This window comes from Scyliorhinus canicula, chromosome 3 (assembly GCF_902713615.1).
Source record: "Scyliorhinus canicula chromosome 3, sScyCan1.1, whole genome shotgun sequence".
Lineage (NCBI taxonomy): Eukaryota > Metazoa > Chordata > Chondrichthyes > Carcharhiniformes > Scyliorhinidae > Scyliorhinus > Scyliorhinus canicula.
This window is the reverse complement of record NC_052148.1, coordinates 25,882,558-25,907,882: the sequence shown is the minus strand read 5'-3', so window position 1 is coordinate 25,907,882 and position 25,325 is coordinate 25,882,558. Positions and strand designations below refer to the sequence as shown.

The following is a 25,325-nucleotide window of genomic DNA, read 5'->3' as shown; positions in this document are numbered from 1 at the left end:
TTTCAGAACTGCCTTTGTGATTAGCATTCCAGGCAGGTAGGGCGTCAACATCCATAAATATACACAATATACAGAAATATACATAAGTCAAAGTATTCATAAACTTTTTAAAAATAAATTTAGTGTACCCAATTCATTTTCTTTTTCCAATTAAGGGGCAATTTAGTGTGGCCAATCCACCTACCCTGCACATCTATGGATTGTGGGGGTGAAACCCACGCAAACACGGGGAGAATGTACAATCGCCACACGACAGTGACCCAGAGCCGGGATCGAACCTGGGACCTTCGGCGCCGTGAGGCGGCAGTGCTAACCACTGCACCACCGTGCTGCCCCTATTTCCTTCTTATTTAATGAATACAAAATCTTAGTTAATCAGGGAAAGACGTTCAAATGCTGTGCTGTGGGAAAAGGGCAGAATCTTTTTCTTTTTTACTTTTTCTGAGTAACAAAGCCAGGGCTCAGAGTGTGGGTCAGGGGCGAACCCCTAATCCAGCTCCTTGCCTGCTCCAAAAACCAATTCAAATTGAATCCATTTCATGGTCCCCACAAGAGAGACATACCAGATCTGAGCCAAAAGGCTACGACACTTGATCTGAGCCAAAAGGCCGAGAAGCGATAAAGGGGCGGAATCTTACAAGAAATGGCAAAGTGTCAGTTCTGGTAAGAAAACGGTGCGAATCCTGCCGATGGTGTTGGTGGGATTTCTCTAGGAATTTTGAGCCTCTTTGCCAAAATTAAGTGCACGAGCATGGTTTATGCTGTCACTCTGGCAGGGCAGGACCACATAGAGCCAGGACCCGGCTCTAAACACATCAGGATACCATTTTTAAAAGGTGCTCTAATCAGTGCTGCAGTCAAACAGCCTCCGGGTCACATCAGGGAGGTCTCGGAGGCTCTCTCTCCCCCCCCCCCCCCCATACTACTCCAAGGTGGGGGTGGGGGGGGGAGGGGGGGGGGTTGTGCTGTAAATATTACGAAACCCAATCACGCCAGAGAGAATCGCGCTTTTTTAAAATTCTCCAGACTTTGACCCCATGCCGGGTTTCTCCTGGGTGGAGAGTGCAGACTCAAAATTGTTCCCGTAGTTCCAAAGGGCAGTTAACAAAATGCAAATTAAAAATACTCTCTTTGAATTAAATACTGGATTTTCCAAGACACATTGGATAAAATGCTGCTTTGTAAGGGGTGGAGTTTTATAGCATGGACTGCAAGTTACATTGTATTGGTAAGGTGGAATTGTGGTCATCGGCTATCTATCATAGAATTTACAGTGTAGAAGGAGGCCATTTGGCCCTTCGAATCTGCACCGACCCTTGGAAATGGCACCCGACACAAACCCACACCTCCACCCCGTAACCTCACCCAAACCAACTTTCTTGAACACCAAGGGCATTTCAGCATGGCCAACCCACCTAACCTGAACATCTTTGGACTGTGGGAGTAAATCAGAGCACCCAGAGGAAACCCACGCACACACGGGAAGAACGTTCAGACTCCGCACAGACAGTGACCCAAATCGGGAATCGAACCTGGGACCCTGGAGCTGTGAAGTAACTGTGCTAACCAGTATGCTACCGTGCTGCCCCTATGTTTAATTGTTGTTAAGTATAGACTCTGGGAATTCGAGAGTTTAATTAAGGTTGCAAGTTCTGTAAGTGGCTTTGAAACTGAAAAGTATTCACTTCTGTTATTGATGTTGCCGTTGCAGTGTGACACCTCCACGTGTGACATCTGGGCTCATTGTTTAAATTTTCAATAATCAGGTGAACCCCCTGTTTGAGGCTCACAGTAAGTCATTAGTAAATAAAAAATAAAACATGCAATACATTATTCAAAGTTTCAGTTGATTGCCAGCTGGTATGAGATTCTTAAAAAACATTCCCGCTGTTATTAAGCACACACATGTTTGAAGGCCACTCATCATTCAATTATTGCTTGGTCCAGGAATGCCGAGACTGAAATGCCAATTTTAGTTGCAGCAGAGAAGTACATGGCATATTAAAGATTGGCTTTGCATCTGTATAGATGTTGATAGCTGAATTGTGATATTTGATGCACCTTTTTTGCAGATAGCTATTTCCCTCGAGTGTAAACATTGGCATCAATCTGATGGACCAAATGGCCTATTTCTGGACTGTAACCACCATGATGCAGGTGATTATTGGCTCACCATTTTTTGGTAGCTTCTTTTTTGCTCTGACAGCACGTTTTGGGCTGTTCTTGCTGAAGTGATGCGTGGAAAGTACTGGAGTGAAACATAGAAGCAGGCGAAGGCCATTCGGCCCTTCGAGCCTGCTCCGCTAGTCGTTATGTTCATGGCTGATCATCAAGTTCAATACCCTGATACCGCCTTCTCCCCCATATCCCTTGATCCCTTTAGCACCAAGATCTATATCGAACTCCTTCTTGAAATTGCACAATGTTTTGGCCTCAACTACTTTCTGTGGCAGTGAATTCCACATTTGAAAGGTTGGCAAAATTTCAGAAGCGAAAAAGAATGCTGTGCACTGGAGGGACAAGACGAACGATTCCAGAACTTGATTGATGAGAAGATGCTTAATGGAGGAATAGAGGTGCAGCACTTCAAAAATATGCTTCCAGGATATGATTCCAAGAAAAATGATTGAAGCCAATTGTGTTATGCAAGTTGACTAGACATAGTTGGCTGAGCAGAGGTTCTCCCTTTCACATACTGGGTGGAATGTTACAACCCTGTCGTATTGGGGCAGGGCCTCAAAATGTGGTGAGCAGGTCAAAAGTCCATTGGTTTCTGTGAGACCGTAAATTCCATTGGCAATGGTATCTGTCAAGCTCCTCCACTCAGCCAAGGGGGGGGGGGGGGGGGGGGTCACCCCAAGGATCTCTTTTGATTGTGGCCTATCAGTGGTCAATACCGAGCCTCAGATCCGCATTCTCATCTCCTTGAGGATGATTTCAGTGATGTTTTGGGAACGACAGAGATAGGATTGTTCTCCACACTGCAGAAAAGGATTGGGCTGACCAAAAATAAAATGGAGCTTTCTGACGTTAAATAAAATGTAAACTTGTTTCCACTGCCTGTAGGATTTTTTAATAGTATAGTTGTTCACTGGATCTGGATGACACTGACTAGCCAACATTTATTGCCCCTTCTTGATTGCCCTTGGGAAGGTGGTAATGTGCTACCATCTTGAACCACTGCTGTCCATGTGGTGTAGAACATAGAACATTACGGTGTAGTACAGGCCCTTCGGCCCTCGATGTTGCGCCGACCTGTGAAACCACTCTAAGGCCCATCGACACTATTCCCTTATCATCCATATGTTTATCCAATGACCATTTGAATGCCCTTAATGTTGGCGAGTCCACGACTGTTGCAGGCAGGGCATTCCACGCCCTTACTACTCTCTGAGTAAAGAACCTACCTCTGACATCTGTCCTGTATCTATCTCCCCTCAATTTAAAGCTATGTCCCCTCGTGCTAGACATCACCATCCGAGGAAAAAGGATCTCACTGTCCACCCTATCTAATCCTCTCATCATCTTGTATGCCTCAATTAAGTTACCTTTTAACCTGCTTCTCTCTAATGAAAACAGCCTCAAGTCCCTCAGCCTTCCCTCATAAGATCTTCCCTCCATACCAGGCAACATGCTGGTAAATCTCCTCTGCACCCTTTCCAATGCTTCCACATCCTTCCTATAATGCGGCGACCAGAATTACATGCAATACTCCAAATGTGGCCGCACCAGAGCTGCAACATGACCTCCGCAGTGCTGTTAGGGAGGGAGTTCCAGGGTTTTGACCCGAGGAGGGGGAAATGAGGAGTCAAAGTATATTGTGTAGAAAAATGCCTTTCTGCACCTTTCCCTGAATGACCTGAATCATTCAGATATGAAAGCTGTTGCCTAATGCTGTTCACCTGCCTGAATACTGAGAGAACAGCCGATCTATTAAGCCACAAGAAGGGGTTTGCACTGGCTGAAACTGTCCTCAAGATATGTAGGAGAGAACCTGATTTATTTATTTTTTTAATTTAGAGTACCCAATTATTTTTTCCAATTAAGGGGCAATTTAGTGTGGCCAATCTACCTACCCTGCACATCTTTGGGTTGTGGGGGTGAAACCCACGCAGACTCGGGGAGAATGTGCAAACTCCACACGGACAGTGACCCAGGGCCGGGATTCGAACCCGGGTCCTCAGTGCCGTAGGCAGCAATGCTAACCACTGTGCCACCGTGCTGCCCCGGAGAGAACCTGATTAAACATTGGTAAGCATAGGACACAGGTTTATGATAATTGGCAAAAGAACCAGAGGTGAACCGGAAGTGTAAAAGGAATAAGGTGGTGATAGTCGAGGATTTCAACTTTCCCAATATTAACCGGCACAGTAAGAAATCTTACAATCCCAGGTTAAAGTCCAACAAGTTTATTTGGAGTCACTAGCTTTCAGAGCGCAGCTCCTTCATCAGGTGAGTCACCGGCAACATCCACATCAATATTAACTGGGGTGGCCATAGGGCGAAAGGTTTAGAGGGTGGAATTCTCAAAATGCACCCTGGAGAACTTGTTCGGTTAGTGTATGGAAGGACGTGCAAGGGAGGAGGTGGTCCTGGACTCAGTTTCAGATCACAAAGCTAGGCAGGTGGTTGAAGTATCAGTGGAGAAGCATTTTGCAGACAGAGATCATAACTCCGTCAGATTCAAGAATGTTATGGAAAAGGACAAGGATGGGCGTGAGATCAAAGTTCTAAACTGGGGGAAGACCGATTTGGCCAGAGTGGACTGGGAGCAGACACATTTAGGTAAATCTGTGACAGAACAGTGAGACATATTCAAGAAGGAAATAGGGAGAGTACAGGGCCAACATGTTCTAATCAAGAAAAAGGGAGGAACTAACAAATAGGGATATACAGTATTGGATAAGGAGAAAAAGGGAGGCTTATGGCAGATATTGTGGGCTCAAAAAGGCAGAACCCTCAAGGCATATAGAGTGTGCAAGAGGGAACTTAAAAAGGAAATTAGGAGAGCAAAAATGGAACATGAAACAATACTGGCAGGTGAAATAAGTGAAAATTCTAAATTGTTTTACAAGTACATTAAGGGTAACAGAACAACTAGGGAAAGAGTCGGTAATTTGTGTATGGAGCTGGAGGACATAGGTAGGGTTCTAAATGAATACTTTGTGTCAGTGTTCACTCGTGAGGGAGACAGTGTGAGTATAGAAATCAAGGAGAAGAACTCGAATAAAATTAAAGCAATTAAAATAGACAGAGACGAGGTTCTGAGTGGTTTTAAAAGTAGACAAGTCTCCAGGGTCAGATGAAATGTATCCCAGGCTGCTGAGTGAGGCAAGGGAGGAAATGGCAGGGGCACCAGCAATTATTTTCAATTCCTCTCTGGCCACAGGGGAGGTGCCGGAGGTCTGGAGAATAGCCTATGTGGTGCCATTATTGAAGAAAGCATGAAATGTAATGAAATGAAATGAAAATCATTTATTGTCACGGGTAGGCTTCAACGAAGTTACTGTGAAAAGCCCCTAGTCGCCACATTCTAGCGCCTATTCGGGGAAGCTGGTATGGGAATTGAACCAGTGCTGCTGGCCTGCCTTGGTCTGCTTTAAAAGCCAGCGATTTAACTCAGTGTGAGGCAGGAAGGGATAAACCAGGGCCGGGATTCTCCCCTACCCTGCGGGGCGGGGGGGTCCCGGTGTAGCGGAGTGGTGCCAACCACTCCGGCGTCGGGCCTCCCCAAAGCTAGGCCTGCGCTGGAGAGGTTTCCGCTACGCCGATGGCGTCAAAACCGGCGGCAACGGCCTTTGGCGCTATGCCGCCCGGTGTCGGGGCTGGCCGAAAGGCCTTCGCCGGTCCGCGCATGCGCTGGTGCATCAGCGGCCGCTGACGTCACCACCGGCGCATGCGCGGTAGGGGGGTCTCTTCCGCCTCCACCATTGTGGAGGCCGTGGCGGCGGCGGAAGAAAAAGAGTGCCCCCATGGCACTGACCCACCCACCGATTGGTGAGCCCCGATCGTGGGCCAGGCCACCGTGGGGCCACCCCCCGGGGTCCGATCACCCCACGCCCCCCCCCAGGACCCCGGGGGACGCTCGCGCCGCCAATCCCGCCGGCCCCAGAGGTGGTTTAAACCACATCGGCGGGAGAGGCCTGTCAGCAGCAGGACTTCGGCCCATCGTGGGCCGGAGAATCGCCGCGGGGGGCATGCCGATCGGCGGGGCATCATTCCCGCTCCTGCCGATTCCCAGGTGGCGGAGAATTCTGGCCACGGCGGGGACGGGATTTGTGCCGGCCCCGGGCGATTCCCTGACCCTGCCGGGGGGGAGGGGGTCAGAGAATTCCGCCCCAGGAAACTACAGGCCAGTCAGTCAAACCTCAGTGCTGGGGAAACTATTAGAAGCAATTCTGAGAGACAGAATTAATCTGCATTTGGAGAGGCAGGGATTAACCAAGAACAGTCAGCATGGTTTTGTTAAGGGGAGGTCATGTCTGACCAACTTGATTGAATTTTGCAAAGAGGTGACCAGGTGTATAAATGAGGGCAATTCATTTGACATGGTCTACTTGGACTTCAGCAAAGGTTTTGATAAGGTCCCACGTGGGAGACTGATAGCAAAACTAAGAGCCCATGGGATCCAAGGAAATTTAGCAAATTGGGTCCAAAATTGGCTGAGTGGCAGGAAACTGAGGGTGATGGTCGAGGAATGTTTTCCTGACTGGAAGCCTGTGCCCAGTGGGGCTGCATAGCGATCAGTGTTGGGGCCCTTGCTGTTTGTGGTTTATTAAATGATTTAGATATGAATGTAGGAGGATTGATCAGTAAGTTCACGGATAATATGAAAATTGATAGGGTGGTAAATAGTGAGGAGAATAGCTTTACATTACAGGAAGTGGTATTCTGATTTTTATTAAAACTGCTGTTATTAACCAAAGCCATACCAAAGCCAAATGCCGGGGTTCCCTCTGCCTGTTCACTTTAATGCCGGCAGGAATAACTATGGAAAAAGCATTTAAGTGGCATTTGCTCCTTTTTTTCTGGGATTCCTGTGAACGATATATCAGATGGGCATACAAATTAGGAACAGGGGTAGGCCACTCAGCCCTTCGAGCCTGCTTCGCCATTCAATATGATCATGGCTGATCAGATTGTGACCTCGACCCCACATTCCTGCCTACCCTCGATAACCTTTCACCCCCTTGTTAATCAAGAATCTATCCAGCTCTGCTTTAAAAGTATTCAAAGACTTCCACCGCTCTTTGAGGGAGAGAATTCCGAAGACTCAGAACCCTTTGAGAGAAAACATTTCTCCTCCTCTGTGTCCTAAATGGGTGACCCCTTAGTTTAAACAATCACCCCAGTTCTAGATTCACACACAAGGGGAAACTTCCTCTCCACATCCACCCTGTCAATACCCCTCGGAAACTTAAAGGTTTCATTCAAGTTGCATCTTACACTTCTACACTCTAATGGATGCAAGGCTAGTTGTCCAATATTACTTCATAAGGCAGCCCACACATTCTAGCTATTAGTCAAATGAAGATGGAGAGAGTTTCATGTCCACTTGAATGATACTTACTTGCCCTTTAGCAGTATTAGATGATCTATCATTGGAGCGCCCATGGTTTGTCACCTCCAAACTGAACAACTTGAATTATTTCCTTGGACATCCATGCTCCATGCAAGAAAATCCCTGGCCAATTTGGGAGTGTTGGTACCAAACTGAAGCAGGACAAATACAATCTGGCTGATTTATGTCCCATCAGTATATTCCCAATTACCAGCAAAGAAATTGAAACTATCATTGACTTTGCTATTAAGCGGCACTTACTCACCAATATCCTGCTCACCCATGTTCAGTTCGGCTTCTGCCAGAACCACTTATAATAATAATAATAATTTTTATTGTCACAAGTAGGCTTACATTCACACTGCAGTGAAGTTACTATGAAAAGCCCACGTCGCCATATTCCTGCGCCTGTTCAGATACGCTGAGGGAGAATTCAAAATGTCCAATTCACCTAACAAGCACATCTTTTGGGACTGGTGGGAGGAAACTAGAGCACCTAGAGGAAACCCACACAAACATGGGGAGAATGTGTAGTCTCTGCACAGTTACCCAAACCAGGAATCGAACCTGGGACCCTGGAGCTGTGAAGCAACAGGGCTACCCACTGTGCTACCGTGCCGCCCTGCTCCTGACCTCATTACAGCCTTCAAACATAGTTCAAACGGGGCAGCACGGTGGCCTAGTGGTTAGCACAACCGCCTCACGGCGCTGAGGTCCCAGGTTCGATCCCGGCTCTGGGTCACTGTCTGTGTGGAGTTTGCACATTCTCCCCGTGTCTGCGTGGGTTTCGCCCCCACAACCCAAAAATGTGCAGAGTAGGTGGATTGGCCGCGCTAAATTGCCCCTTAATTTAAAAAAAAAACATAGTTCAAACATCGATTAAAAAACTGACTTCCAGTGCTGAGGTAGAGTGACGGACTTTGATGTCCAGGCACATTTGAAGAAGTCTGGCACCAAGGAGCCCTAGGAAAATTGGAATCAGTGGGAATTATGGAGAAAGCTTTCCGCTGGTTGGAGTCACACCTGGCCTGAAGGAAAATGGATTGTGGTTGTTCAATATCAACATTCCCAACCCCTGGTCTTGTTTCAGGTGTTCCTCGGGGTAGTGTCCAAGACCCAACCATCTTCAGTTGCTTCACCAATGACCTTCCCTCAATCACAAGGTCAGAACTGTTGATGATTTTGCATGGATCAGTTCCGTTTTCAACTCTTCATATAATGAAGCAATCTTTGCCCAAATGCAGCAAGATCTGTCCAACTCAGGTTTGGGCTGATTCGTGGCAAGTAACATTCACGCTGCACAAGTTAATAACAAAATATAAATATAAATATCGACAAAAGCAGGTCAGAGTCTGGGACTTTTGCAGTGAGTAACTCACCTCCTCACTTGCCAAAGCCAGTCCACCTACATGATAAACATCAGGAGTATGATGGAATACTCTCCTCTTGACTGGATGCGTCCAACAACACTCAGGAAGCTTAATATCATTCAGGACAAAATAGCCCAGTTAATCGGCACCCCATCCACCACCTTGAATCTTCACTCCCTCCACCGCCGGCACAATGATAGGACTGTATACCACGTGTGCACCAGAAAAGTGGACACGGTTCCTTCAACAGCTCCTTCAAACCTGCCACCTGTCCCACCGAGAAGAACAAGAGCACCAGAAACAGAGAAATACCACTACCTTCTGAAGGGCAATTAGGGACAGGCCAGTATTACCAGTGCTGGCCTTGCCTTGCTAGTGATAGACATCCTGCCTATAATGCCAAAGGAAATATTGAAAAATAGCCCACATTCTAACTTACATCACGTCTTGCACTCAACACTGCTGTGCCTGCTGACCTCCATTCGCTCCCGGTTCAGAAATGCCTGGAAATGCTCCACGGTTACACTTTCTACATTAAAACGGTAACTACACTTCAAATCATTCTTTTTGAGACCTGGCCTTGTGAAAGGTGCTGTACAAATGCAAGGCTTTCTTTCTATCCTTATCTCCATGACCTCATTCAGTCCTGCAATCCCTCAGGATCGCTGCACTCCTCCAAATCTGGCCACTTGCGCATTGGGGATTTCTTCACTTGACCATCTGTGGCTTTATCATTGGGCTTAAAGCTGTCGAGCTGCTCCCTAAAGCTCTCCATATATTCACCTTGCTCTCATCCTTTACGCCACTCCTTAAAACCTACTTCACCTGTCATAATGCTTATTTACCCGGCACGGCGCCAAAATAAAAAATGCTAACAGTCATGTAATGTGTCTTAATAGATTATCGATTTATTGATTCATTGATTTATTTGGTGCTTTTAAGGATTGATTGGGTGCATAGCTGGAGAGCAGAATTATTCAAAACACCCTTCTGGAAAAGGATAGGCACTATTTCAGATAATTAATAAACTATGTAACTTTGGTGCCATGTCTGCAGAAATCCAGACATTGTCCCATAAAATGTTTCATAAAAGTGGGCAGCACGGTAGCATTGTTGGTAGCACAATTGCTTCACAGCTCCAGGGTCCCAGGTTCGATTCCGGCTTGGGTCACTGTCTGTGCGGAGTCTGCACATTGTGTGCATAAGTTTCCTCCGGGTGCTCCGGTTTCCTCCCACAGTCCAAAGATGTGCAAGTTAGGTGAATTGGAGATGATAAATTGCCCTTAGTGTCCAAAATTGCCCTTAGTGTTGGGTGGGATTACTGGGTTATGGGGATAGGGTGGAGGTGTTGACCTTGGGTAGGGTGCTCTTTCCAAGAGCCAGTGCAGACTCGATGGACTGAATGGCCTCCTTCTGCACTGTACATTCTATGATGATAATGAATAGACCACTGTATTCCAGTGTATTTAGTAATGAAAGTACATCAAATAATTAGCAACAGCAAGGTTAATAGCTAGCCGTGGCGTGAACATCTTATCCTCGTATGGAGGTGCATGTAGACACTGAATTAATTTTGATGGGCATTAGTAAATCTTAAGTAATGACCAATGTTTGATTAATAAATCATCTTCTAAGTGATAGACTTTATTGGAACAAATCAGGAGGTCCCAGCTAAGAATTAGAGACCAATGAGAGCAAATGAGGGATTAGACCATCGATAAAAAAATCCTTAAGGGTAAGACCTTGTGGTTAAGGGGTTGTTCCGAATTTATGTTTTCATGAATTTTGAACTATCTATTGGTTTACTTTGTTTTGAAGTAATTATCTTTATACTTTTCTTATGCTTTGTGTTTGACGCTTTAAACTATGTTCTGGCCAGTTTATGTATTATTTTACATTTTTGAATCAGTTTTTATGCAAGTGCATAAAGGTGGATAATCAGCAATAAAAATTGTATCTTGGACACCTCCAATCAACCAGACTCTTGATTCTTATTAGAAGATGGAATAAGAGATCCTCTATGCTTGGCAATGTTTTAATAAGAACATCAGAACTAGGAGCAGGAGTAGGCCATCTGGCCCCTCTGACCTGCTCCACCATTTAATGAGATCATGGCTGATCTTTTTTAGACTCAGCTCCACTTTCCGGCCCGAACACCATAACCTTTAATCCCTTTATTCTTCAAAAGATGCCATATAAATTTGAATTGTTCATAGTATCATAAGATCACGAGAGTGCAGACCCGTTGGCCCATCGGGTCTGCGCTGACCCTCCAAAAGAGCAGCATACCTAGGTCCACGCTGATCCCTGTAACCCAGTAACCCCACCTAACCTTTTGGGCACTAAGGAGCTATTTGAAAGCTTGGAATCGTAAAATGCAGAAGGGGGCCATTTGGCCCAGTGAGTCAACACCGACCCTCTGAAAGAGCACATCACCTCGGTCCACTCCCTTGCCCTATTCCCGTAACTTAACGTTTACGTCCCTGGACATGAAGGGATAATTTAGCATGGTCAATCCACCTCACCTGCATACCTTTAGACTAAGGGAGAAAACCGGAGCATCCGGAGGAAATCCATGCAGACACGCGGACAATGTGCAAACTCCACACACAGTTACCCAAGGTCAAAATTGAACCCAGGTCCCTGGCACCGTGAGGCAGCAGTGTGAATTACTGTACCACCGTGATGCCATTGTTGTTGATAGTTCAAAAATAATTCATCAAGCTGATCTTCCTGGTATTGTAATATGACCATTCAAACATGTATGTTGTATTCTGGAGCTATGGGCGACGATAGTAGAGGTGGTAGTGCTCTTTGTATCACCTGGCTGACTAGGAATCACTCCTGCCCTTATCACCCACCATTGGAGCGTTTTGGAATGATTTGTCACTTGATACTCAACATGCATAGCTGCATTTGAAATGCGCGTCCCTTGGCCATCAATGCCTGGGGTGACACTTGAACCAGGAGCTTCTAGTTCAGATAAAAGATGCCATGTGACCTCCTCATCATCCACTAATGGTACATACTAAGAAATCACCAAGCTACAACCAAGAAAGCACAACAGCAACTATACTTCCTCAGGAACAGGCCTATTCACACTGACTCTTACCAACTTTTACAGATGTACCATAGAAAGCATCCTATCGGGCTGCATCACAGCCTGGTATGCCAACTGCTCCGCCCAGGACCACAAGAAACTCCAGGGAGTTGTGAACACAGCCCAGTCCATGACACAAACCTGCCTCCCATCCATTGTCTTTATCTACACCTCCCGCTGCCTGGGGAAAGCGGGCAGCATAATCAGAGTCCCCTCCCACCCTGCTTACTCACTCTTCCAACTTCTTCCATCGGGCAGGAGATACAAAAGTCTGAGAACGCGCACAAACAGACTCAAAAGCAGCCTCTTTCCCGCTGTTACCAGACTCCTAAACGACCCTCTTATGGACTGACCTCATTAATACTCCTGTATGCTTCACCAGATGCCGGTGTCTATGTATTTACATAGTGTACCTTGTGTTGCCCTGTTACTAACTTTTTTTTCTTTTATTTTATCTTCATGTACTAAATGATCTGTTTGAGCTGCTCGCAGAAAAATACTTTTCACTGTACCTCGGTACACGTGACAATAAACAAATCCAATCCAGTCCATCACCGGAACACTATAATGGTCAGGGGCTCCCCATGATTTCTAGATTCTGTGCTGTTTTCAGGTGAGCACCATGTCATAAAGTCATTGAATCTTCCAGCGCAAAAGAGGCCATCCGGCCCATCATGGCTGCGCCAGCCACCATGGACCTATCTATTCTCACCCCATTTTCCAGCACTTGGTCCGTAGCGTTGTAAGTCAAGGTTGGATAGTCAGAAAATTGGCCCTTCCCATCCAATCCTGTTTCTGAATTTCTTTAATGATTGCATTAAAGCCTTTGATAATTAATCCAAATGAATTGTAGCAGTTTCAGACCTATGGTAGAGTTATGACAAATACATTGTCTTTCACAGGGGATTATTAATCCCCACATCACCAGTCTTTTAATTGCACATATTGATGCTAAATCTTTTCTCGGCTTACTTTGGTCAGATCCACCCCTCAATAATTGGTTTAATTGGTGATTTGCCACTTGAGCAGTGATGCTTAACGCCTGTGTTTAGTCACAGTGCAAAATGCAACAGTGATGAGAAAAGCTGAAGTTGTTTTTTTGTTTTAATTTTTGGAGATTTCCCTGCCCTCTCTGGTTTCTTCCTGGCAGGAAGAATCAGAGGGCAGGATTTACCAGCAGGCTTCAGGACACCAACATGGGGACCAAATGGGAGCCTCATATGTGGCCGTGTTTAATCTTGCCGTCCTCTTAAGGATGGCAGATGGGTTCTACAATGCAAGGGGGAGATACAGTGCGGTGCTAGTGTCACTGCACCAGTACTCCAGAGGGATGTTCTGGATGCAGCTGGTGGAAATTAAATTTGATCAATAAATCTGGAATTGAAAGCTAGCCTCAGTAATGGTGACCATGGCATTATAATCAATTGTTGTAAAAACCCATTTGCTTTACTGGTGCCCTTTAAGGAAGGAAATCTGCCATCCTTAGCTGGTCTGGCAAACACGTAACTCCGGACCCATTGTTGTTGACTCGTTACTGCCCTCTGCCAAGGCTTAACAAACAATGTATAACTTCAGCCGGTACGGGAATTAAACCCATGTTGCTAGCCTTGCTCTGAATCCTGAACCAGCTGTCTAGCCAAGTAAGCTAAACCAGCAACCATTCTGTTGGCTGCCACAGGTTATTCATGTCGGCCCCAACTTCTCAACCTTGACCCTTGCCTGAGGTGTGGTGACCTCACATTAAATTGCCACCAGTCAGCTCTCTCCATCAAAGGGGAAAACAGCCTATGCTCATCTGGGATTATGGTGACTTTACCTTTTTACCAGTAAAGGATTCATAAACAGTGAAGTCTCAGTTTTTACCCTTTGTCATTGAATTTAAATTTGGTTAAAAAGTAACTTCCTGTGTGATGATAGGTAGACTATAATCCGTGTATAATATGAGAAGTTCTCATCATCTGCATGTGTATTATAAGTTTCATGTTTTACTGTTGTGAAATGAAAATTGCTTATTGTCACAAGTAGGCTTCAAATGAAGTTACTGTGAAAAGCACCTCATCACCACATTTTGGCGCCTCCGGGGAGGCTGGTACAGGAATTGAACCATGCTGCTGGCCTGCCTTGGCCTGCTTTAAAAGCCAGCGATTTAGCCCTGTGCTAACCAGCCCCTAGCTGGTGGTTCTAGCATCCGACCAGCAGGTGGGGTGAGTATGCACTCCCGGGACCTGGATGCACCATGTGTTCCTTCAGAGGGTGTTTGTGAGGAGTTGATAGCTGTCACATATTAGAGTAGCTCTGTAGTATCTTAGCGTAAGTTAGTGTTAGACATTTATTTCCAACTGTATTGGGTCTTAGATATTTTAGTTATTCATTCGTGTAGTATTAGTAATAATAGTTTTGTTTATAAAACAAAGTCTAATCTTCTTTGTTCACGCGGCAACATTCAGATTCCACATCAGCACAATCAAAGAACATTGCACTTCCTACTGTACACGTGTCATTCCGTATGCATGCATGTGCGTGTGTTTGTTGGGAAAGTTAGTATGTAGAAAGTGAGAAAGTTAGTATCTTTAGCTGGGTCGGTTTTTAGTTCAATAAAAAACAAACTAATTTGTGTTTTAAACACAAGAATACCTGACAGACTGGTTGCTTTGCAATCAGCACATGATTGGTTAAACACAAACATTGAATAAATACCTTCACCTTTACAAATTCACACAAGTCCCTGCTTGTGGAGACCTGGAGGGCTAGAATAGAGGAGTCAAGCACTCCTCCTCACGTGGTCATAACAATGTACCCGTGTGGTCCTACTATGCTGGCAGGGCTGTGTGGCACCAGGGTAGGACTGGTTCAACTGCTTCCGGTGCATGACAACATGGCTGCCCTTCCCAAGATGGAGCACCAAGCAGTCGGTGCTAGAGTCTGCTGGCAGTGCAGCACCCATTCCCAAAAGAACTTCTCTATCACCGCAGGTGTGAATTGCACACCAAGAATGTTCCCCTATTGGGGCTTTTCCATGTTTACCATCCTCACCCGAAGTTGGATCTTTCCATCCAAGGTTGAATCAGTAGCCCTTGCTGGGCTGAAGCGGCGACGAACATCCCTGTTGCTGCAGAGTGCTGGCAGTTGCAGATGCTTAATAGGTCCCCCTCCTCCAGGGTGCCCCGACTTCACCTAGATTTGGTACACCCTGTGATGAGGAAAACGTTGCTCCCGATACAATTGATCGCACTTGAAATGGGCAGATATCAGGAAGGATGGATCCACGCTCAGTTTTCCTGCAAACCGGCATGATTCAAAAGTAAACGGCTTCCCAAATACCTTTCCCCAAGAACATCATATTGGAGCTCGATTATCCATCCGTTTGAAGATCCTAATTATTCCCAGGCACGTTGCTATGTTCATGTACTAAATCAACTTGATTCAATAAATACATGTGTCCTGTTGGTTCATTGATTCTTTATATTTACTGTTGTTACTTTATTTTATATGTTTGCGCAGTCACATGATCAAACAAAATAATTTTTGCTGATCCTTTGCAGCACCACCTGTCATCCTTTGTTGCATTTTATTCCACTTCTGCACCCGAGGACCCACAAAGTATTGTGCCCTTCAGGCTGCTGTTGGTGTGACACTTGTATCATTAGATGCTGTCAGCAGTAAACGAATTTGACTGCTGGATACCTCTGGGCTCTTGTGGGTTATTCACCACAGGTAGGCTTACACATTGTTTATTTGGTTTTAAATGTTTCGGTGCTGACCATGATGTCTAGGCTAAAGAAGGAAATACATTCAACAGAGGGTATTAACTTTATCTTGTTGGAGGTGAGTCAGGCACTTACCGGAAGGAGGGAATGAGAAGGCTGAGTCAAATAGTGACAAAGTTTCCATACATTCTAGCCTACAGCTCAGTATTGGCATTTCTAATAATCTGAGAACAGGTAATGATTATAACCGCAGTTGGGCATTTGTACAGGTGTCTAAAAGGTTGAGAAAGAAATAACTGTATATCGAGGTTAGAGAGTGCAAAACAATGGATTATTTTCTGAAATCATGCTCCTGATGTTCCACATGAAATGAAAATGAAAACATTGCCTAATGGAAGAGCAAATCAGGAAATTGAACATATCTCCATGTTATGGATCACTGCAATGGAAAATTTTAGCCATAAGCTAAATGTGTTCCTTTCGCGTGAGGCCAACTTGCGCAGGTTTTTTGCCATTTTGATGTTGTGACAGGTTGACATTATTTGTTGCCATTGTACTGGGTTTTAAGATCCCCAGGAGTAAGTTTGGGACTAATTATTTTTTCCCCTGAGGTAAATCTTTCTGCATGTATTTATTTATATATGTCAGTGGGTGACAGCGCAAGGTGTGTGGTAGGGTTAGGATGTAAGGTGTTTATGTGGTTTTGAGGTGCTCCTTTATTTACACAGTGAGATTTGTGAATGCTGGCTCACTCCTGGTTAATACACCATGAGGAATGATAATAAATAGAACTCAATTATCATGAAAGTGTTAAATGATAATAAAATGGTGAATTGTCATACGATAGTAAATCATAATGACATTATGAATATAATGTAATATTGCATCATAATTAACATAATAAAATCATTTTCTTCCATAGATTATACCAAAATCATAAATAAAACGTTAATAAAACTTTAATAAAACTTTAATAATTACATGAGATGATTTAGGGATTGCAGGTTTTGGATCAGCTTGGTGACCGGAAGCGTGAAGTGTGGAGCAAATAATTGACTGTGGAAGAGTTGAGGTATGTATGGCAAGGCTAATGGCTCATGTGTTTCTGACCTGCACATTTGCTCTGATGTGTGGAATAGGAGATTTAAAATCTAAATGTCTGAAAGAGAGTTAAATCAATTATGGGTCATTTGATTAAATTCCTCAGCGTTGCTAGTGTTAATATTTTTTCAACTGAGTTGTCATAGGAGCAATGAGAGGAAACTCAAACTCAAAGGTAAAGTCACCATAGTCCCAGATGACCAAAGGCTGCTTTCCACTCTGGCACCTGTTCCAGTACATGGAGGAATAATTCTGAATGTTGAATTCACCTAAAAAGCACGTCTTTCAGGATTTGTGGGAGGAATCCCATGCAGACATGGGGACACTGTGCACTGCCAGTGACGGAAGTCGGGAATCAAACCCGGGACTCTGGCCCTGTGAAGCAACAGTGCCAACCACTGTTCTACCATGCCACCCAAGATACCTCAGACAAGGGGTAATGTTGAGAGGGCAGGGCCTTCATGAATATCTTCAGCCGGTGCGTGAATTGAACTCACACTTCTGGCATCATGAATCAGCTGTCTAACCAACTGAACTAAACCAGCCCCAGCTTTCTGTAGCTGCAGCATGTCAATACAGGCAGCCCACCTGAAACTTTGGGGGCAAATCTCTGAACAGGTTGTGCAGACACAAGTCAACTCTCTCAAGAGGGCCATAATGCGATTTACACCGGGGAGAACTCATTTTAAGATTATCCCACCCTCGACCAGTTTCGGAACCTGGTTCACACCCAGCGAGGGTGTGAACCAGTAGAGCATATTTTAATTTCCATTTACGTAATCAGACTCAGCTTAAAACTGAATTCAGCAGGCCCCTTCAATTCTCCCACCCGCCGATGTAAAGTGAAACCGGCGGAAATCACCCCTGGTTTCCAGAAACAGAGATCAGACGTGATGACCGCACCAGGGGGTCCGGAGACCATTGAAGCCCCTGGCTAGTCATGAACAAGGCTGGTAAAAGCCCAGGCACTGCCCCTAGCGCACTGGCAGTGCCAACCTGGTGCAACTCCAGGGTACCAAGGGCGGTGCCACATTGGCACTGCCAAGAGGCAGGGATTGAATGGGGCCCTGAGTGGGGCGGATGGGGCGGTGGCTGAAGGTAGGGGAGGGTTGGGTGGGAAGCTGAGGGAGGGCCCTGAAGAGAGAATTTCTTGGGCAACCCCACCACGTGGTGTCTCTCACTTCGTGAGGGGGGGGGGGGGGCCTGATGTCTGCGATTAGCAGGGTGGCCGTTGCTGACCTTTTGGGGGGGGGATTGTGTAGGATTGTCTTAAGATCGGGGTGCTCTTTTTAAAAAGTGCCTGACCTCTGAGGAAGTGGATTTGTCGGCGTCTTTAGGTCCCGCACACCTCATTCACGATGCAAATCACCCCAACCTCCAAAGAAATGGCGAGGTTTGGGTGGATTGCGATCTGAATTGCTCCGACCCAGCTGATGGGAATCGCACTGCACTTCCTGCTGGAGGTCACACTTCACAGTTTTGGGAGAGAATTGCTCCCTTTGTCAATATGGCAAGATTTCTAATCTGATGAGAGCTAAAGTTTGTAGAGTAAAGGGCTAATAGTTATGTTAATTGGACAATGATGTTAATAATGATGCAGTCTCCTCCAGCTTCCACAGTATGTTCTCGAGCCCCCCACAGTGTGTTTTCCAGCCTCCCACAGTATGTTTTCCAGCCCCCCACAGTGAGTTTTCCAGCCCCACACAGTGTGTTTTCCAGCCCCCCATAGTGTGTTTTCCAGCCCCCCATAGTGGGTTTTCCAGCCCCCCCATAGTGAGTTTTCCAGCCCCCCCACAGTGTGTTTTCCAGCCCCCCAGTGTGTGTTTTCCAGCCACTCCCCCATAATGTGTCTTCCTGCCCCCTCTCAGTGTTTTCCAGCCCCCCCACAGTGTGTTTTCCAGCCCCCCCCATAGTGTGTTTTCCAGCCTCCCCACAGTGGGTTTTCCAGCCCCCCATAGTGAGTTTTCCAGCCCCCCCACAGTGTGTTTTCCAGCCCCCCACAGTGTGTTTTCCAGCCCCTCCCCCATAATGTGTCTTCCTACCCACTCTCAGTGTGTTTTCCAGCCCCCCCCACAGTGTGTTTTCCAGCCCCCACCATAGTGTGTTTTCCAGCCCCCCCACAGTGTTTTCCAGCCCCCCCACAGTGTGTTTTCCAGCCCCCCCACAGTGTGTTTTCCAGCCTCCCACAGTGTGTTTTCCAGCCCCCCCATAGTGTGTTTTCCAGCCCCACCCATATTGTGTTTTCCAGCCTCCCACAGTGTGTTTTCCAGCCCCCCCCCACAGTGTGTTTTCCAGCCCCCCCATAGTGTGTTTTCCAGCCCCACCCATATTGTGTTTTCCAGCCTCCCACAGTGTGTTTTCCAGCCCCCCCCACAGTGTGTTTTCCAGCCCCACCCATAGTGTGTTTTCCAGCCGCCTCACAGTGTGTTTTCCAGCCCCACCCATAGTGTGTTTTCCAGCCGCCTCACAGTGTGTTTTCCAGCCCCCCCATAGTGTGTTTTCCAGCTGCCTCACAGTGTTCCCCCTCCGCAGTGTGTTTTCCAGCCCCACAGTGTGATTTCCGGTGGCGGATGTGGGTCAACATTGGCTGCTGGTGGGATCTTCCTATCACGCTGATATGTGTGGCTCGCCCTGTCATCGCCGGGGAACCCACCGCGGGTGTGGGTGGTAGACCTTCGGCTGGATTGGAGGATCCCGCCGCCAGGGAGTGATGGAAATCCCACCCAGAGTCACTCCTGTCATGGAGTAAAATGGAATCTATACAGTGCTGAAGGAGGGTATTCAGCCCATCGAGTCTGCATCGACCCTCTGAAAGAACACACCACCTAGCTCCACTCCCCATATCCCCGTAACTTTGATTTGATTTATTGTCACATGTATTAGCATACAGTGAAAAGTATTGTTTCTTGCATGCTGTACAGACAACGCATAACGTACAGAGGAAAGGAAGGAGGGACTGCAGGATGTACTGTTACAGTCATAACCCCCCTTAACCTGCACATCTTTGGACTGTGGGAGGAAACTGGAGCACCCGGAGGAAACCCACACAGACACAGGATGAATGTGCAAACTCTACACAGTCGCCCAAGGCTGGAATGAACCTGGTTCCCTGACACTGTAAGGCAGCAGTGCTAACCACTGTGCCAATGTGCTGCACCTAACACTGCGCCCACCCAACACAGTGGCTGATTTCCATGCAGCTACCCCCATTAAATAGTCAGATCATCGATATGGTAAAGGTGTTTTATGGATATATGAGGGCCCAGGGAACTGGGATGAATACCCCTGTTCTTCAGAAAATATGGGATCTTTCACTTGAAAGGGCAGACACAGCAACTGTTTATCATCTTATCTAGAAAGCAGCACCCCCCCCGCAGTGCAATGCTGCCTCAGAATTACACTGAAGTGGCAACTGAGCAGGTTCAGGAACAACGTGAACCCACAATCTTCGAACTCAGAGGCCAGAGTACCCCCGACAGAAACACAGCTGACCACCGTGGTACTTCGGAAGGATAGTGGGATGGTTTTTACTGAAGTCTGCACTTTTATTACGAAATGGCAGTTTCACATGGTCATCGAATGGACATTAGGACATTACGATCGCAGGCACTCAGTAATCTCTGAAGAAAGCATTGTTCCAGGATGAGAAGCCCTGTGCACAGGACCTGTCGGCCTTTTCTCCCTTCTACATGGCAACACGTAGTGACAAAATTGGCGACAGAAAGTGCTATGAAGTTGCTGAAGGTCCAATGTCATCCAGAATGAGACAGGACAAAGTTATACAGTAACTCTTGATACATCCCTTTGTGGCATCCTTTCATTTTCAGGAATTCTCTCAAATATTCACACACAGGAAAATGCCACAAGCAGCCACGAGATTAATGACTGGATAATTTGCTTTTGGTGCGATTGTTTGCGGAATGCCTGTTGGCAAATGTAACGTAATGGATGAATTCTGACTGTTTAATATGCTGAACACATTCTGTTTACATCATCACTGGAAGTGATGCAGCATCAATTGATTCGCTCTCTTTTTAAAAATTATTTAAAATTTTTTACTCTATCGTGGGATGTGGGCGTCGCTGGCTGGGCCAGCATTTATTGCCCACCCCTAATTGTCCTTGAACGGAGTAGCTTGCTAGGCTATTTCAGAGGGCATTTAAGAGTCAAACACATTGCTGTGGGTCTGGAGTTACATGTAGGCCCGACCAGGTAAGGATGGCAGGTTTCCTTCCCTAAGGGACATTAGAGAACCAGTTGGGAGTTTCTTAGACTTTAATTCCAGATTTTTAAAATTAAATTTAAATTCCACTATCTGCCTGGATGGGATTTGAACCCTGATTCCCAGAATATTACTTGTCCAGTGACAATATCATTATGCCACTGCCTTCCCTTGTGCTTTCTCGTGGAAGATGTAAGCAGTAAGATGCGTCCCAATAATGCTTGTGTTTCATATACCTCTGCCAGAGAATCCCCGGGGGAGGCGCTAATCCTGCCCCGCCCCGCCGCCCCGACGTCGGCTTCCCTATTCTCTGGTGCTGTTTCTCGGGCGCCAGCGGGGTTCCTGCCACGCCGGTCAGAGGCCGATGACAGCGGCCCCCCCGCCGATTCTCCGGGCCCTGATGGGCCGAGTGGCTGACACGTTTTTGCCCAGTCCCGCCGACGTGGGTTACTCACCTCACATGCGGCAGGACCTGGCAGGTAGATGTGCGGAGGCCATGCTGGGGGTGGGGGATGGGGGATCCGGACCCCCACGGCCTGCGATCGGGGCCTACCGATTGGCGGGCGGACTGGTTCCGTGGGCACCTTCTTTCCTCCGTGCCGGGCCCCTGTAGGCCTCCGCCATATTGCCCGGGGGGCCGGCGCAGAGAAGGAAACCCCCGTGCATGCGTGAAAATATGCCGGCCATTCCCCGCATGCGCGGACTCGCGCGAGCCGTTCGCCGCTGGCTGGAGCAGCGGGGACGATTCCGGCGGCAACCTAGCTCCCTAGAAAGGTGAGAATTCCTCACTTTCAGGGGCTATTGATGCCGGAGTCGTTGGGGCCGGTTTTCTGCCAAAGTGGGGACATAGCCCCATTTTTAGAGAATCCCGCCCCTGATCTAGTCTGCATTAGACGAATAACACCCTATTGTGTGGTGGCAGAGCATAGAAAATAGTGACGGAGAAATCTTTATCAATATCAGAAAGCTTTGAGAAGGTTGCCAGCCTCAACCAAGCAGAAGCATGGTTGAATTGTCATGGGAGATTTGCTAGATGTCACAGTGTGTCGGGTATCATTGGAAAAGGCAAGCAGTGAGTAGGTCAATACAACGTCATATGCGATGTCTGACTGTGCAGATGCCATCCTCGTCAGGCAGGGTATTGAGGAAAAAGCTATACGATGTATACGATGAAGTAATCAAAGCAATTGATACATGCTTCAATCTGATGAGCAGGCTAATTTTAGAAAAAGTAACCAACGTCAAGTCGAAAGTGTTGATGCATTCATAAATGAACGTAGAGACTTTCAGAGGATTGTGAGCATGGCAGCTTGAAAGATTAACTGATTAGAGACAGTGGGGGTGATTCTCTGGCTGCATTGCGCTAGAGTGATAGTGCAACGCCGCCAGTGACTGCTTCCAGCGAGCTTCCCGACAGGTTCCGTGCCTTGCGGGATTCTCCGAAGTCCTGTGAGACATCAGAGTCAGAACTCCGCCCCAATTGGGCGTGACCAAACAGTGCTCCCGGAAGTATATCGTAAACGTACTTACGATCTACTCACGCAGGATCCACTGGCCTCCCTCAATTCTTCAGCCTCTCCAGGCATCCAAGCGGTATTCCAGGCCATCAGAGACCCCCGGGTGGTCAAGGTAAGTGCAGGGTGGTTCCCTGGCCCATCCCCTGGAACCCGGGCACATTGGCACTGCCCAACTTGCACCTTGGCATTCCCAACTAGCACTGCCACGGTGCCTGGATGGCACTGCAAAACCAGCAGGAGCGCTGCCGTGTTGCAAGGGTGGCCGAGTGCCAGGGTGGCACTGTCAAGGGTGAGGGGGCATGCTCATAAAATGAGGGTGGAGGGGGGGTTTGAAGGCTGGGAGAGTGCAGGGCAGGTAGGTAGTGTCCTCTGGGAGGTTGTGGAGTGATGGATGTGGATCACAGAAGGGAGGGGGTGCTATAAGGGGGTTTGTGAGGTTGCCTGATGAGGGGGGACCCCTAGAGACCCCATAGTGGATTTTCCTCACTTGGGAGGTGTGGAGTAGCGTCCTGGTGTGTGGGGAGGGGGTGACATTGCCCATGGGTGAGGGATATGGGGGATCACTTAGAGATCGGGGCAACCTTTCAAAATGGCAGCTCGATCTCTGAGTTCAGCTCCCCAGTGTTAAGAAATATTCTTGCTGTGGCTAAACCAGTGAGAAACTCCCCAGGGCCCAAAGCAGTGACTAAGTGTCATTGAATAGTGGTGGTAGAGCCGGCGAGAAACTCTCTAAAAAAAAAATGTCATAAATTAATTGAGAAATCTTTTGGGAGAATCGCGCCCAGTATCATCATGGGAATGCTGGATGATGTCTGTCAGATCACCTGTCAGCAAGAGATGCTCCAACTCTAATAAAGGCAAATTCAACTGAGCAGACAAACTGAGGTCGAAAAACAGAATTGATCTGTGGCACTTGGTGACAGGGAGCGTCCTATCTCAAAAGCACTTGCCTCAGTGGAGTTTGACAAATTTAAGAAAGGACAAATTTAAAAAATAAGGAGACAGGAAGAACGCCTATCATCAGTCCAAGCTACTGTAATCGGTGTGGCAGGGAAAACACAGGCGGGACAACTGCCCTGTCGAAGGAGCCAAACGGCATTTATACGGAGGAAAGGGCCATGTCAAGGCTATGTGGCGCTGCAAAAAGCTTTTACCCTGTACAAGAAAAGATGCCTTCCGAAGGTGATAAGATCCATGAAGTTGATGATATCCATGATAATGCGGTACCTTTCCTCAGAAAGATCCGGGAACCAAGCAGACACTGGCAGAGAGAAACAAGGCTTTAAGTTAGATACAGGGGCAGCAGTTTCTGGTCTTTCTGTTGCTGAGCCATGTGTGGTTGGAGGGGAGCTTTTTGAAGCCATCATGTAAATCCAATACAGGCTGGAAGGGATAGAACTCAGGCCCGAGGAGGACTGAGGGCAAACCTCCAATAGCGAGAGAAAGAAACATTGGCCAGGATTCTCCGATTGCCAATGCCGGAATTGCGCTTGGCGATTGGCCGGAGAATCTGTTTTTACGCCAAAATCGGAGGGGCGGGGGGGGGGGGGGAGACGCTGGTTTTTGGATGCTCCGCCCCCTCAAAATCGGGCCAGCACGGTAGATTGGTGGTTAGCACAATTGCTTCACAGCTCCAGGGTCGATTCCCGGCTTGGGTCATTGTCTGTGCGGAGTCTGCACATCCTCCCAGTGTGTGCGTGGGTTTCTTCCGGGTGCTCCGGTTTCCTCCCACAGTCCAAAGATGTACAGATTAGGTGGATTGGCCATGATAAATTGCCCTTGGTGTCCAAAATTGCCCAAGTGTTGGGTGGGGTTACTGGGTTATGCGGATAGGGTGGAGGTGTGGGCTTGGATAGGGTGCTCTTTCAAAGAGTCGGTGCAGATTAGGTGGGCCGAGTGGCCTCCTTCTGCACTGTAAATTCTATAATTCTATGAAATCGCTGAGTACTCCGCCACTGTTGGGACAGCCTCAGGATATCAGCGGAGGCCCTCCCCCGATGCACCGCCCTCGATGGGCCAACTTCCCAACAGCGTCGGTTGCACGTCCCCTCAGTTTACGGGCACCTCGCGTGGCGGATGCGGACTGTATCCAGCGTCACCACAGTCGGGCGGGGAGCCATTCTGCTGGCCGGGGGGCTTCAGTGGGGGTTGGGGAGACTGGTGGGGGTGTAGTCTGGAGGTGGCGAGGGGAGTTACAGGCGGCAGGCTGGAGCCATGTTGTATAGAGCGGCTGCCGCAGGACACCACCGTGCGCATGTGCGGCCACGGACCAGGCCATTCTCTGACGGTATCTGCAGGTAAAGCTGGGGCTGTACGTGGCGCGGCTGTTTGTCCCCCACCGGGTAGAGCTTCCGGCACCACCGACTTTTTGATTGTAAGACCAGACGCTTCCTCCGGACATAGCCTCAAAATCAGAGAATCCGTCTCATTGTGTATGATTCAGTGCCACAGTTGTTCACTTTGAGCAGGAAACATTGCCGACTTACACTTGATTTCCAGAGTCGAGAAACTGTTAACATTCATGTCAAGAGGGCTAGAATAAAGGGCAGCATGGTGGCGCAGTGGGTTAGCCCTGTTGCCTCACGACGCCGAGGTCCCAGGTTCGATCCCGACTCTGGGTCACTGTCTGTGTGGAGTTTGCACATTCTCCCCGTGTTTGCGTGCGTTTCGCCCCCACAACCCAAAGATGTGCAGGCTAGGTGGATTGGCCACGCTAAATTGCCCCTTAATTGGAAAAAATGAATTGG

General features: G+C 47.4%; 1 non-coding gene across 1 annotated transcript; it reads right to left on the bottom strand.

Moving 5' to 3' along the window:
- Positions 1-433: 433 nt before the first annotated feature.
- On the bottom strand, positions 434-620 carry LOC119963994. Its single transcript, XR_005460236.1, has one exon. It is a non-coding gene; the product is annotated as a U2 spliceosomal RNA (small nuclear RNA).
- Between the last annotated feature and the right edge of the window lie 24,705 nt (positions 621-25,325).